The sequence below is a fragment of the Aotus nancymaae genome, unplaced genomic scaffold (genome assembly GCF_030222135.1).
Source record: "Aotus nancymaae isolate 86718 unplaced genomic scaffold, 86718_ANA_hifiasm-v0.15.2.pri h1tg000006l, whole genome shotgun sequence".
NCBI lineage: Eukaryota > Metazoa > Chordata > Mammalia > Primates > Aotidae > Aotus > Aotus nancymaae.
This window is the reverse complement of record NW_026988417.1, coordinates 69,706,103-69,720,211: the sequence shown is the minus strand read 5'-3', so window position 1 is coordinate 69,720,211 and position 14,109 is coordinate 69,706,103. Positions and strand designations below refer to the sequence as shown.

General features: G+C 40.9%; 1 protein-coding gene across 1 annotated transcript in view; it reads right to left on the bottom strand.

The window, feature by feature from the left end:
* The window catches only part of SHROOM3 (shroom family member 3), a 199,288-nt gene that overhangs the window by 70,838 nt on the left and 114,341 nt on the right, over positions 1 to 14,109 (bottom strand). Inside the window, exon 2 of the mRNA XM_012446997.3 lies at positions 5,800 to 5,931. The gene's annotated coding sequence lies outside the window, so the exon portion shown is untranslated. The remainder of the gene's footprint in view (positions 1 to 5,799; positions 5,932 to 14,109) is intronic.

The window sequence follows — 14,109 nt, the reverse complement described above, 5'->3', positions numbered from 1 at the left end:
ACTCACTGCCAAGGGACGGCGCCAGCAGAACTAACCTTGCTGTTCAATTGAGAATGAATTAGAGAAGTCAGATTCTGAGCTTCTATTGTCCATTCATCTTGATTTACTTTATGAAGCACACAGTACGGTGATCTGAGATCCCCATATAAGGGTAAATGCTTAATAATTAGATCAGACTACTTTTATAATGACTTGTGGGAGAAGGTAAGGAAGGAATGAGAAGTTCATGGAGAAAAGCATTGGCCTGGAAAATCTTCAGTTTCAAGCTAGAACATTTAGTCTTGTTTACCGACTTATTGAGCTACCGTAGCCCAAGGCTTGATCGATTTTAGAGAGAAGTTTCTGCCAAAATAAGTTAGATCATAAGAATTCCTATCAACAGGTAAGAGAGAATCCAGGGATCTAAGCAGGAAAGGAAGGGTGTGATGGGATCTGTGAGAATATTAAGCCCTGGGCCACTAAAAGTGTCTCTCTCTGTTTAACTTGGTTATTTGGCTGGCTTCTGTATGTACCTTGGGAAAATGAGCTTCTGCCTTTTCTTCTTTCTTTTGTCTTATAGGTAAGTGAGAAAATCCTTCCTGGCTATTTTCTCCACAATGAAGGCGCTATTAATATATATACCTGTTACTCACTGGACTTGGAACTAGCTCATGAGATGACCCCAGGTCTTTCCAATTCCAAAGTCGGTATAGGTCTCTGTGACATGTCACAAATTAGAACTGCTCAATGCCCACCACCAACCTCCCATTTCAACATTCCTAAGACTCCTAAGAAGATGGTAGCACATCACAGTCTGCTGTCTTAGGTGTAAGGACAACACATTCACTACCTCATCCTTTCCCACATTTCCAAACAGGACTTAGATCAGAGCCAGCTCAAAAGAGCTCTCAATGTCCAAAACTAGCTCCATCTGAGCAACAAAATAAATAACAGTAGTACTCAATTATAACCCACAGGATAAAATAAATATAAAATAGTCCTTACTGACATGAATGAATAATTGAATAAGTAGAGGAGAAGAACAGCGTTTATTTTTTTTTAAGAATTCTAATTAATAAGTGTAGAAAAAATGAAAGAAATAGAATCAAATTTAGAACATTACAATAGTTGTCACAGGCAACATTGATAGATTCCGAGATCAGTGGAGAAAGTTTAGGAGAAACAGGACATTTACATAGCCTGAAAATTATCTTTCCAAGGTTACTTATTAATTACTAAGGGACAAATAGTAACTTTAAAGTGGAAAAACCTGGCCAACTTCACCATAACCAAGTAACCAAGGTTAACATCCCGAGTAATGAAACATATTGACATCATGTAACCCTGATATAAGACAGTAAGAAGAAAAAAAGTCACTTCTGTGGTATTGTCAAAAGCCATAACCTCAATGTAACCGTGAGAAAACATCAGATACACACAAATAGTAAGCATTCTACAAAATAACTGGCCAGTGCCCTTCAAAAAGTGTCAAGGTCATAGAAAACAAGGAAAGACTGAGGAGCTATCACAGATCAGAGGAGTCTAAGGGAACACAATGTGGGATCCCAGAACAGAAACACAACATTAGTGGGAAAAAATGGTGAGATTTGAGTAAAGTTTAGGTTTATATAAGGTTAAGTCTGTAGCTAATAGTACTACACCAGTGCTGATTTCTTAGTTTTGTTATTTGTACTATGGTTATAAAGGGTGTTAACACTGAAGAACGCTGGTTCTTTCTTTTGTCTTATAGGTAAGTGAGATACAGGTACAGGATCTCTGTACATAGGTACAGGGAATCTCTGTACTATTTTTACAACTTTTCTGTGAGTCTATAATGATTTCAAAACAAAAAGTAAAAAGCAAAACAAACAGGATGTAGGATCTAAGTGTAACTGAATGAGAATGACTCCGATTTCCTAGGTTAGTTCCATATCAGTAACACTTGGGCTGCAGAGAGACTTCTGGGGAACAGGAAAATTAGGAGGTACACTAACATAGGCCTTACAATTTACAGTCATGTGCCACATAATGACATTTCAGCCAACAATGGAGTGCACATTATAAAGGTAGTTCCATAAGATTATAATGGAGCTGAAAAATTCCTCTGGCCTACCGAAGCCGTAGCCATCACTTACGTGGTTGTGATGCTGGTATAAACAAACCTACTGCATGCCAGTCATCTAAAAGTACAGAATATACAATCATGTACATAAAACTTTATCATAAAATGTGTTACTGGCTTATGTATTTACTATATTATACTTTTAATCATTATTTTAGTCTGTATTCCCACTTATTAAAAAAAGAAGTTAGTGGCCGGGCGCAGTGGCTCACGCCTATAATCCCAGCACTTTGGGAGGCCGAGGCGGGCAGATCATGAGGTCAGGAGTTCAAGACCAGCCAGGCCATTATGGTGTAACCCCATCTCTACTAAAAATACAAAAATTGACCGGGTGTGATGGTGTGCACCTATAGTTGCAGCTACTTGGGAGGCTGGGGCAGGAGAATCCCTTGAACCTGGGAGGCAGAGGTTGCAGTGAGCTGAGATTGCGCCACTGCACTTTAGCCTGGGCGACAAAGCAAGACCGTCACAAAAAAATAAAAAGGTTAACTGTGAAATAGCCTCAGGCAGGTTCTGCAGGAAGTGTTCCTGAAAAAGGCAGTGATATCCCAGGAGAGTTCAGCTCCATGCACTGCCCCTGTAGACTTTTCAGAGGGACAAGACACTGAGGCAAAAGACAGTGGTATTGGTGATCCTGCTCTGTTAGGCATAGGCTAGTGTGTGTTTTTGTGTCTCAGTTTTTAACAAAAATGTTTAAAAGTTAAAAAAAAAAATTCAATGGAAAAAAAGCTTTTAGAACAAGGATATAAAAAAAGAAAATATTTGTATAGCCATTTAATGTGTTTGTGTTTTAAGCTAAGTGTTAATACAAAAGGGTCAAATATTTTTTAAAATTTAAAAGTTTATAAAGTAAAAATGTTACAGTAAGCTAATGTTAATTATCGAAGAAAAACATTTTAAATAAATTGAGCGTAGCCTCAGCGTACAGTAAAGCAGCGCACTAGTAATGGCCTTCACGTTCACTCACCACTCGCTCGCTGACTTGCCCAGAAAAACTGCCAGTCCTGCAGGCTCTCTTCATGGTGAGTGCCCTATGTAGGTGTATGTTATCTTTTATACGGTATTTTTGTCTATGTTTAGACACGCAAATCCTTACCATTGTGTTATAATTGCCTACAGAATTCCGTATAGCAACATGTTGTTCAGGTTCACAGTCTAGGAGCTCCACAATAGTCTAGACTATACCAAATGGGCCAGGTGTGTAGTTCACACCATCTAGGTTTGTGTAGGTACACTCTAGTATGTTCAGCAACAATAAAAAAGCCGAATGACACATTTCTCAGAATATATCCCTGTCATTAGCAATACCTGACTGTATTTGTGGTGACATGATACATACATGTAAAATTCTTAGTGTATGAAGAGTAAAAATTCCAGCCAAGAGCCAGAGTGATGTCTGCACCATCTAGTTCACGACTTTTTATAAAGGAAATTGCTTCTCACTTATGTTCTCCATACAGACCTAGCGCCATCGGTATGAGAACAACCCCAGCTTGTTATAAAGATGATTTCTTTATGATTACGATACCAAGTAGATGTGTATTTGTTTGTTTCATTCAACTTTCAGGGATTGCTTTATAAAATATTTTAATTGTTTCTAGCTCAAACCCAGGTCTATGTGATTCTAGTGCTGATGTTCTTAACCCCCAGTCAGTTTCTGTGATTCCTGCCTTCCCTGTCCTGATTAATGGTCCTACAGATATCCTCGAGTGCCTCGTACCAGAAACTCAGCAGTCACTCTTTAGTTTTTCCCTCCCTTATCCTCCCCTCATCTGCTACTTATTCTGCCTCCCTAAATTTATCCCAAATCTGTGTCATCTCTTGTCACCATTGATTTAGTTCTGGTCTTGCTCATTTTCCTTCCAGACTGGAGCAGAAACTCCCTAACTACTACTTTCTGGCCTTGAGGACTTTGGTTTTGATATTAGATTAGCCTACTGGCCTCCGTGGACACCTCCTTGTTAAAGAGAAAATTTTGATTCTCTACATTTTAAAGATTCTAAGAGGCTAAAGGAAACAGTGATAGCCTTGGAACTTCTGCTTTTTAGGTTTGTCCCTGGGAGCAACCTTGCTGGCTGGATCTCTTGAGCCAAAGGTATTGGCAAATCTCACCCTATTCCTGGCCTGACTTTCAGACACCAGCCAGTTGGCCTCCCTAGACCTTTAGTATTTCAAACTTCTTTTGAATCTTTTTTTTTTCCAAATGAAATCTAACAAAGAACCTTAATGTAAACACCCTAATATAAGTGCTGTTTTATTATATAAAATTAAGAAATTACTTTATGTATATTTGTATATATCCATGAACATGGATAATCCAAATATGCAAATCTGGATTTGCATAAATCCAAATTATAATGTTTGTTTGTTTGAAGCTCTGTCGCCCAGGCTACAGCGCAGTGACTCAATCATGGCTCACTGTAGCCTCGACCTCCTGGGTTCAAGCAATCCTTCCACCTCAGCCTCCAGAGTAGCTGTGACCACATTTGTGTGCCACTATGCCCAGCTAATTTTTATTCTTGTAGAGACAGGATTTTGCCATGTTGTCCAGGCTAGTCTTGAATTTCTGAGCTTAGAGGCATGAGCCACTGAGCCCAGCCTACTTATTTATAATGCAAGTTGACATGTCTATATGAAAGAACTTCCCAAACTAAAATCAGGACAATTGGTTACTATGACATTTGTTGCACTCATGACATAGTAGGCACAGCATCCCTAGAAGGCAGATCAGAGAACTTATTTTACAGTTGGAAGTAGAGAGAGCTTCTATAATATGCCTGAGGGTCTACAGTAAGTGATAGAATGTAGGCTTGAATTTTAGGTAGTCTGACTGCACAAACCCCATCTTACTCCCTGTATCATACTGTCTTTCATGAGATCACACAGACTTCTGTGATAATGATGAGAGTAATCAAGATAATGATATCCACAACAGCATTATACCACCACCTAACAACTATTTTTTGTTCTGAGTGGGCTCTGTGCTGAGTGCTTTAAACACCGTATCTTGTTGAATCCTATAGTTGTCCTATGAAGTAGGCACTGTTGTGCTGATGCTGAGGTAATAAAGTGTAGTGGCTGAATTTGAATCCACTGCCTCCTAGCTGAATGCTATTCTACAAGTGCAAATGTCACAGGGCTGGTGTGAGAATTTAATGAGATAGCCCATGCAAAGCCAGGACACCTAGCACGTGGGAAGTACTCAGGTTTATTCACTCTTAAAATCTGACCCACATGGGTAATCTTTGTTAGGCTTATATTGTACTCTTGGGACATTCCTCGGAGAAGCTTTAAATGCAGATCAGTTCATTTAAATTCATCTTGCTGTACAAGTTGGCACACAGATTGTTTCCAAAGTGTAAAACATCAGCATATCACTTTTAATGTTTTAAATTGTACTTTTAAAAATAATTATAAACATGTTTTTGAAATGATATCAAACTATTTGTGGGATCCTGGGGTGACCTCCCAGGAACTTTACAGTTCTTTAGAACCTTGTGTGGGAACGGCCATTAATAAGATCAACATCCTTCTAAACTCTGAGCTTCTATCTCACCTCCTTGTTCTATCTCTTATCTTGTTCTCAACAACCTGTATGCTGACCACCCTTGCCCCTGACTCCTCTCCCAGCAGCTCAGTGGCTTTTCTGATCAAGTTCTTTATCTGAACTGCTCAGCACCGACCTCCATGCCTCTTACCTGTGCTTCAGCCGAAGTTTAATTCCTCCTGACCACGCTGCTTTCCTGTGCTGGGGGCCAGAGGTGAGGTGTTCTGAGCTGAGGAAGTTAGAGTCACCAGTATCTGCATGGCCTGGGTCTGCACACACATCTCTGTCAAAAATAGAAAAATAAGAAGCTGAGCATGATGGTGTCCATGGACAGAAGCACAAATGAATCCTAACAAACAAACAAACGAAAACACATGAAAATGAACCCTGGAGCTGGAGCAAAGCAGCACAGCCAAGTGCAGAGTTCTAAGCCTGCACCTGACAAGTTCTCTGCCCTACGAAGGCGAATCCACTACCGAGCGTCGTCTTCCTTTTTTATCTATGTTCCTGTGAGGCTACAAAGCATATTTCCCAATCTCAGAAAACCCAGATTTTCTAAGCAAAAAGGAAGAAAGTTATATTAACTGTTATGAAGACAAACTCCCCTATAATTTGGTTTTGGTAACAAGGGAAAAACTGGATTGACTGAAGCAAACTGTCAAACGAGATGGTTTGAAATCAAGCCTCTGCCACCTTGCTTCTCAAGTTCACTTTAAGGAGCGTGATCTCCAAGTGTAACAGCCCTTGCTCTGTTCAGTGGGTGGCAGCTCAGAAGCACATGCCAAGTCTTGAGCTTGAGCTATTTCAGATTGTTTAGATTCCACTGCGCTGGGAGGCAAGCCTTTTGTGTGTCCATTTAAATCCACCCTCCCACTGCCAGTCCCTAACACCATTCCCATTAACTCTCTTCCTCCATACTCCCAGGGAGTCAGAGAAATATTTTAAGCTCTACATGGCCAATGTGTTCTGCATGGGAACAGGCACATTTCTTCTCCTTAGGACAGTGCCAGGTCATGAATTTCTAAGCACTCTGACAGTACTCTCCATGTCTCATTGGTCTGTCCCCTGCATCAAGCTTTGAAGTTCTGTCATCATCTCAGTTTGTGGGGTACTGGTGGTTTATTTTCAATTTCTGTCTTCAAGGATTTTTCTAAGCCTCTGAGATCCAACTGGTGGGCCCACAAACAGGAATCTGGAGAAGGTACATACAAGGCCGTGCCTCCTCTGCACAGGCCCTGGCTGAGAGGGGACGGGATTACTGAACAGCTGTTAAGAATAAGCCCTGTCCATCTGGCCTTCTATTTCCTGGAACACAGAATGGAAGCGAAAAAGCTTTCTTTCCTAAATCCTAAGGCAAATGAAAGGATTTCTTTTTATTCTACAGCATGGGCGAGATGGCCAGGAGGCCAACAGGGAGTTTCTATGTCTAAGCTCAAGTTTTCATGTTAACCTTAGTTATATCTAAGCACCACCACCTCCTTCTGTACATTACTCTTCTCACCAAATTTTGGACTCTAGGCTTTGGATATATTCAATACAATGCTAGACTTGCAGTTTGAAAATTGGTTGAGGTTATGTCAAAAGTGAATTGAATACACTGGGCAGGTAAATTCTGAGTCTCAGGCTCCTCATCCGTTGTAAAGTGAAACCAAGAGGCAGTGTACCACGGTTAGGAGCATGGCTCTGGAGTCTGAGTCCTGGCTCTACCCACTGAGCAGCTCTATGACTTTGTCTTCTCTATGCCTCAGTTATGTCATCTATAAAATGGGAGCATAGGAATAATCAGTGACTAGAAAGTAGAATAAAAAATATCTCACCATCCAATACCTGACTGTGAAGATTATATGAGTGTAAATAGCACACTCCAAGACGAGCCGTTAGTACAACCTAGGGAGAGACTTTTCCTTTCCAGGTACCCTCTAAATCCTAACTTTGTTTGTTGGGGGAAAACAATCAAGACCAGGCCTGAACTTTCATAAAACCTTTGTAATATTTAATAACTTCCTCATTTTTTGGGTAAACCAAAATTTTTGCCTCCTTTTTTTTTTTTTTTTTTTTTCACAATGGCTTGGGCACCAGAGACTGAACTCTTTTCTCTTTTCTTTCCACGTCTCCTTTCCGGGAGATCCCTAGAGACAGAGGTATAGGAGTGGTGGTTGTCACAGTGAAGGGCTGGCAGGAAGAGCAGGCAGACCAGAAAGAGATGGAAGCATGAGGAACAGAAAATCATTCCATCAATTTAAGCATTTTCAATGCATGTTTCCTTTCTACCCTAGAAAAGCAGAGACCGGCACCCCAGGACTGCCCCCAAAACCACGTTGTCCTCCTACTTGTCACCCTCTAGAGGACCAGCTGAAGTTAGCAATTGGGTGTGAGAATCTTAAAACCCATTTTGATTGTTGTTCACTGCAAGGGGCAAAGATTAGTTCCTCCTAATCTTTGCCCTCCTGCTCTGGATGGCTTAGCTCTGGACACCAGAAAGAGCCTGGGCACCTGAATGGGCTGTCTGGATGCACCACACAAACTAGAAATTAGGCTGAAGAGAGTGCTAGAATCACCAGCACAGCAAACACACCTTTCCTCCCTTCAACTCTTTCTGAAATAACTTGGACAACAAATACACAATTTAAAAACTCACATATTCAAAACAAAAACAAAAACCCATAGTGAACCTAGGAGGAAAATAGTACTGGCATGAGTGTTGGGAAGCCCGTCATCCCAGAGGCCAGGGCCCTGGAATTGTTTTTTTTTTTGCCCTTCCCTCCTCCCTTACCTGTACATGGAACACCTTACATTGAATTAATGCTGTCTCCAGAATGCACATTTTCTTACCCACCTCAGGTTACCACATTAACTGCCTCAAAACAGACTGCAGGGGACAAAGTCTGCAATGTGCTTTGACCTCATCAGGAAATGGTGCCCCACTGGTGCTCCAATGGTATTCCAAGTCTTTCTTACAGAAAAAAAAAAAAAAATGTGCTTTCCTATGTGCCAGATATTATTCCCATAACTTAAGGAGCAAATGATGAGGGTTAAGTCCCATTTTACACATTTGACAACCTAAAATAAAGAGAAGTTATGTAAATTTGCTCAAACCACATATGGAATCATATTCCCTTGGGACTGTCAACCACTCATTCTCCTTCCTTTCAGTGTAGCAGGTTTCAAAAATGTTTGATTTATGCCACAGATGTTGTAGGCTTTAGAATTATTAACCCAGATTTGGTAGGGAATGGTGATGGTAGACCCATTAACTAAACATACTACCAAATGAGCTCACTTTTACTCAAAAGACACTAAAAGGTAAAATGTTTCACTTAAAGATAACCAATGATACATTGTTAAAGCCTGGGAATCAATGAATCCAGTTCAAGTGAAAAATACTGGGATAAACTATACACTCTCCAGGCCTACTGGGCTACTTCCAGATCCCTAAAAGTACTATCCTCTCCTGCTTTATCAGACCTCATCCTTCAGGTTTCAATTTTGACATCATTTCTTCAGAGGAACTGTGGGAGTCGGAGTAAGGGAGCCCCTTGTGTGCTCGCAGTGCACGTCAAAGTGCACTTCACACCGGCTGCTAGCTGCCTGCTTGCTGGTCCCTCTCTTCCACAACTCAACAAAGATAAACCGGCTCAGCTTAGTACCTGACACAGAGAGTTGCTCAATAAATATTTATTGAATGAATAAAGTACAGATGACCCTTGAACAACACGAGTTTGAACTACGCAGGTCCTCTTACATGTGGATTTTTTTTTCAAACAAGTGTATCCACCTCACCTGTCTTCCCTTCCACTAAGACAGCAAGACCAACCCATCCTCTTACTCCTCCTCTGCCTACTTAACATGAAGATAAAGAGAATGAAGACCTTTGTGATGATTCACTTTTGATTAAGTAGTAAATGTATTTTCTCTTATTATTTTCTTAGTATAATAACATTCTTTTCTTTAGACACTTTGTTGAAAGAATAGAGTACCTAATGCATATAACATACAAAATAGGTTAATCAATTATTTATGTTCCTAGTAAGGCTTCCAGTCAACAAATAGACTATTGGTAGGTTTTAGGGGAGTCAAGAATTGTAAATGATTTTTAACTTTAGGGGTCCGCATCCCCAACCCTGCTGTGTTGTTCAAGGGTGGACTGCACTGCTAAATGTTCAACAGACCTGCAGCCTTTCTTCCCTCCTATCTCCTTTTAACTCACAACTTGTTGGCAAAACTAACAAGGCATTTCTTGGCGCTGTTTTATGTTTATGTTTCTTGCTGTTCTCCGGTATCCGTATCTCATTATTACCACCATGAGTGATGAGCTAGGAATCACAGCTGACCTGAGAAAGTTTAGCAGAGGCTAAAAAAAATATACTGCAGTATACTGACTTTCTTCTTCCAGACAGTTAACCAAGAAAGCCAGGCCAGCCACTCACGTATTTCTACTTCCCATGATAAGGACATTCATATCTGCTCTGTCTGCCACCCAATATTCATAACTCCAGAATATATACTGACTGCTTTATTATTTGCTTTTTGTTTGTTTCCTTTTGTTTTTGAGACAAGGTCTTGCTCTGTCACCCAGGCTAGAGTGCAGTGGCACAATCTTGGCTCACTGCAGCCTTGACCTCCAGGCTCAAGTGATCATCCCACCTCAGCCTCCCAAGTATCTGGGATCGCAGGCATGCACCACCATGTCAGGCTAATTTTTAACTTTTTTTTTTTTTTTTTTTTTTTTTGGTAGAGATGGAGTCTTTCCACATGAACTGGTCTTGAACTCCTGAGTTCAAGCGATCCACGCACCTTGGCTTCCTAAAGTGTTGAGATTACAGGCAGGAGTCACCATGCCCGACCTATTTGGTATTTTAATAGTGTCCATTAACTGCTTGCTGAACTGAGTCTCAGCCAATGAAAGAAGAAAGGGTTCCAGATCATTCCATTCCTTGGGGCTCTCTTGAACAATGTGCAAACTAGGGAAGGCTGGGGAAACTGGAGTAAGAGTCATGAGGAGCTGAGCCAGCAGGCATGGTCTCTCCAGGTCCCTTTGCTTCCTGGTTTCTATTGAGTTTGCATTTTCCTATTTTATCCTTAAATGGGAGGGTTGGAGGAATCACGTCCCCTTGGCATGGACTGTTACAACCTTCGGGAAGTGCTTGGTTTTGTCTGTTAGAATCAGTCATTTCCTCCTTTTTTGTTATGTTTCATCCAGGAGGGAAAGCTTCCTCGCTGGCCTCTCCCTTCCACTTCTGTCCCCTTTAATCTAGTGTCTACCCAGCAGCCAGTACCACCTTTCAAAAAATGCAAATGGATGTCATTCCCTGGTGAAACCCTGTAGCTTCTCTATGCATTTTGGATAAAATCCAGGTTCGCCTACTTGGCCTGCGAGGCCTCAGGTGACATAGCTCCTGCCCCTCCTTCAACCTTTCCCCTCACTGCATCCTGTCCTCACTGGCCTTCCTTAGGTTCCCCCAACTTGCCAAGCTCTTTGCTTTTTGCACATGCTGTTCTCTAAGCCTGGAATATTCTTCCCAATCCATTACTTGGCTGACCACACTTTAGTTTCTGCTCCCAACTGGAACATCACCTCCTCAGAGACTGCCTTATCTAATGCAAATACTCTTTCCTGGCACCAGATCTTTCCCTTTACTGCACTTATCACCACATGAAATTGTTCACTTGCTCCCTGTCTGCCTCATCGTTAAGGCGTAAGCTCAGCCAGGTCAGAGTCCACATCTGGCTTTTCCGCAGCCTTGTGTTTTAAAACTACTATACACCGAAGGCCTAGCACAGTGAGTGGCTCATGGTAGGCACACAATGCATATTTGCTGAATAAATCATAGGAAACTATAAAGGAAATAATTGTAATGCACCCAAAACAAAGTTCTATGTCCTTAAACCCTTAAGGATATTAAACTGTTCATAATATCCATTTTGGGAAATGTGGGATCTTTTCTTCTACTTACTTTCTAGATCAGGCTTTGAGTTGATTTCTTCCTGAAAATATAATCTTGCCCTAACTTTTGATCCATCTCGTTAGTGGCAGGCTTTCTCAGTGCAGGACCAGTGTTGAGAGATTGTGGCCGAGCCCCTTCGACAAGCAGCTGGCATGGCTCAGCACAATTTTGTTGCCTTACGTTCAGAGGCAATCAGAATGCTTCTTGTGATTAAGTAGACAGGATGCATTTATACAAGGCTAAGTTTGTCCTCAGGATCTTTTGGAGAAATTCCTTTTGATTTATGCTGGGTGTGCACATTTATTTGCGTGGTAATTTGTCTTATTAAAAGCCATGTTCCTGGTTTTCATGTTTCTTTTTCTTCTACTCTGTGTCCTCCATGCATGAAGTTAGCCTTACTATAGCATCTCCATCCTGTCATCCTCCTTCGCTTGGGTTCTCAGGTGTCTAATGTCACAGTTGTAGGTTTCTCAGCACTTTTTCTCTTGAGTCTTCAGGAGGTTGAAAAGGCCTTAGAATAGAGGGTTTTTCAGTGTCTAAAGATTTTAAGAAGTGATGCTATCAGGTAAAAATTTCTGTTCTTAGCCAAACAGATGTGCTCTTCATTTTCTGAAGACTGACCACTGATCAGCCGTTTCATAGACATTCTCAATGAATTGTCCTTTCTTTTAAAGGTCCCCTTGTTCCTGTTACTGACCTTTGGTAACTTACACATTTAAGTCTTAACCTTTTGGGTCCTGTCCTTTCATTACTCACCTTTTTTGCATTTTAAGTTATTATTTACCATCTAGGAAGCTCCCTCTGCATGCCCTCAGGCCTGTATCCTACCTTGTGTTTTCTTCATCATAGGCAGGCCACTTATTTGTACTTAAAGCCTCCTCCTGTCTTTCTGCTCACCCACCATGGTCGGCAGCTTGGTTTATTACAGGAGGGTCATTCATAAGCCTTCAGCCCTGAAGAGATGCACTTTGTATGTCTCAAATCTCTGTCCACTTGCACCTCCTGCTCTGGCTGCTGCTTTTTTCCACTTGATTTCCCCCTGAAACTTGCCAAACAAATCCAGGTGTACAATATATCCCAGTAACATTCAGCATATCTGACTCTGAAACTGTAAGCTTAATTATCTCTAGATCTTAGCCAATGACCTCCATGTCAACCCTGCAGAAAGATGAGGAAAAGGGTGATGGGGGAAAAGCCAAATGACCTGCCAAATCTTTTAACCTATCTAATAAATATTAATCTGCTTCAGTTTACTGCTGACATCAGTCCCTCTACCCACTAAGCCCTCTGACACAGCTAGTAGCCCAGGGCAAGTGCATAAGAAAACGGAGGGCTCTCACAAGGGCTTTAGGGTTGAACAGATGGTATCTTCATGGAACTAGTATGCCCCTAGCTACAAGCACTCAGAGCCTAGATCTCAAGACAACCGTGACAAGCAGCAGGCTGCATAATGTATATCGACGATGTGGATTCTGGAGCCAGCTGCTTGGGGTCCTGTTCTGGCTCTGTCACCTAGGAAGGTGTTTGACTTTGAGCAGGTCACCCAACCTCTTGTGCCTGTTTCCTCCTTTATAAAATAAGAATACTAATAGCACCTTCATCAAAGGGTAGATGTGAGGCTTGAATCAATGAGTATGTATAAAGCAATCAGAACAGTGCCTGGCAGTAAATATTAAATTTTTACCCATAGAACTAAAACTTACATTTACTGGGCACATGGTATGTACCAGATATTGTGCTTTAAAAACAGTATTTCAGTTAATCTTATCATTTGAGGCAATAATCATCTTTATTTTACTGAAAAAAAGAAAAATTAAAAAGTAGAAAGAGCTATGGCTAAAGGCCTTGCCCTCTCCACTACCTATGCCATTAGATTCCATTTAGAATCACTGGCCTTTGTATACTTTGATAGGCATCAACCACATATCAAACCATGTATGCCTGTCATTTTTTCATATCACTCTTTGTTATTCATACGAGATAAAATATATGCATAAAAACAAAACACCAGCAACTATTCCAAAATCTTACTACTGGGTGACAGAATTATGGGTACTTTTTCTTCTCTTTTTTCCTATGTCTTGCAAATTGTTTACAATTAACGTTTATTATTTTAATTATCAGAAAAAAACTAAAATTAGCCTCTTTTTTTAATAGAATGAGTCTGAGAGTCAAAATTTTCTGCACTTTTAAAGGAAAATCTTCTCTAGGAAATGGAAGTGCCTATCCTGAGAGCATAACTGGGCAGCAGAAAGACTTCACACGAGTGAGTGAAAGGGATTACTTTGTGAGCTCCAATAACTGCTGAAAATACTCAATGGAGAAAGAAGCAGGATTTCTGTGAAACTAGTATCAGTAGAGAGAGATAAATACCTCCTGAAAAAATTCAGTCTAGGCCTTTCTTTCTCTATCATCGGCCTATAGTAACAGACTAGTGTTACCAGAGAACCATGCAAATCTCTGCGGTGAACCATTATTCCTTACTTTAATACCAGATTATAGCTTATAAGGCACTT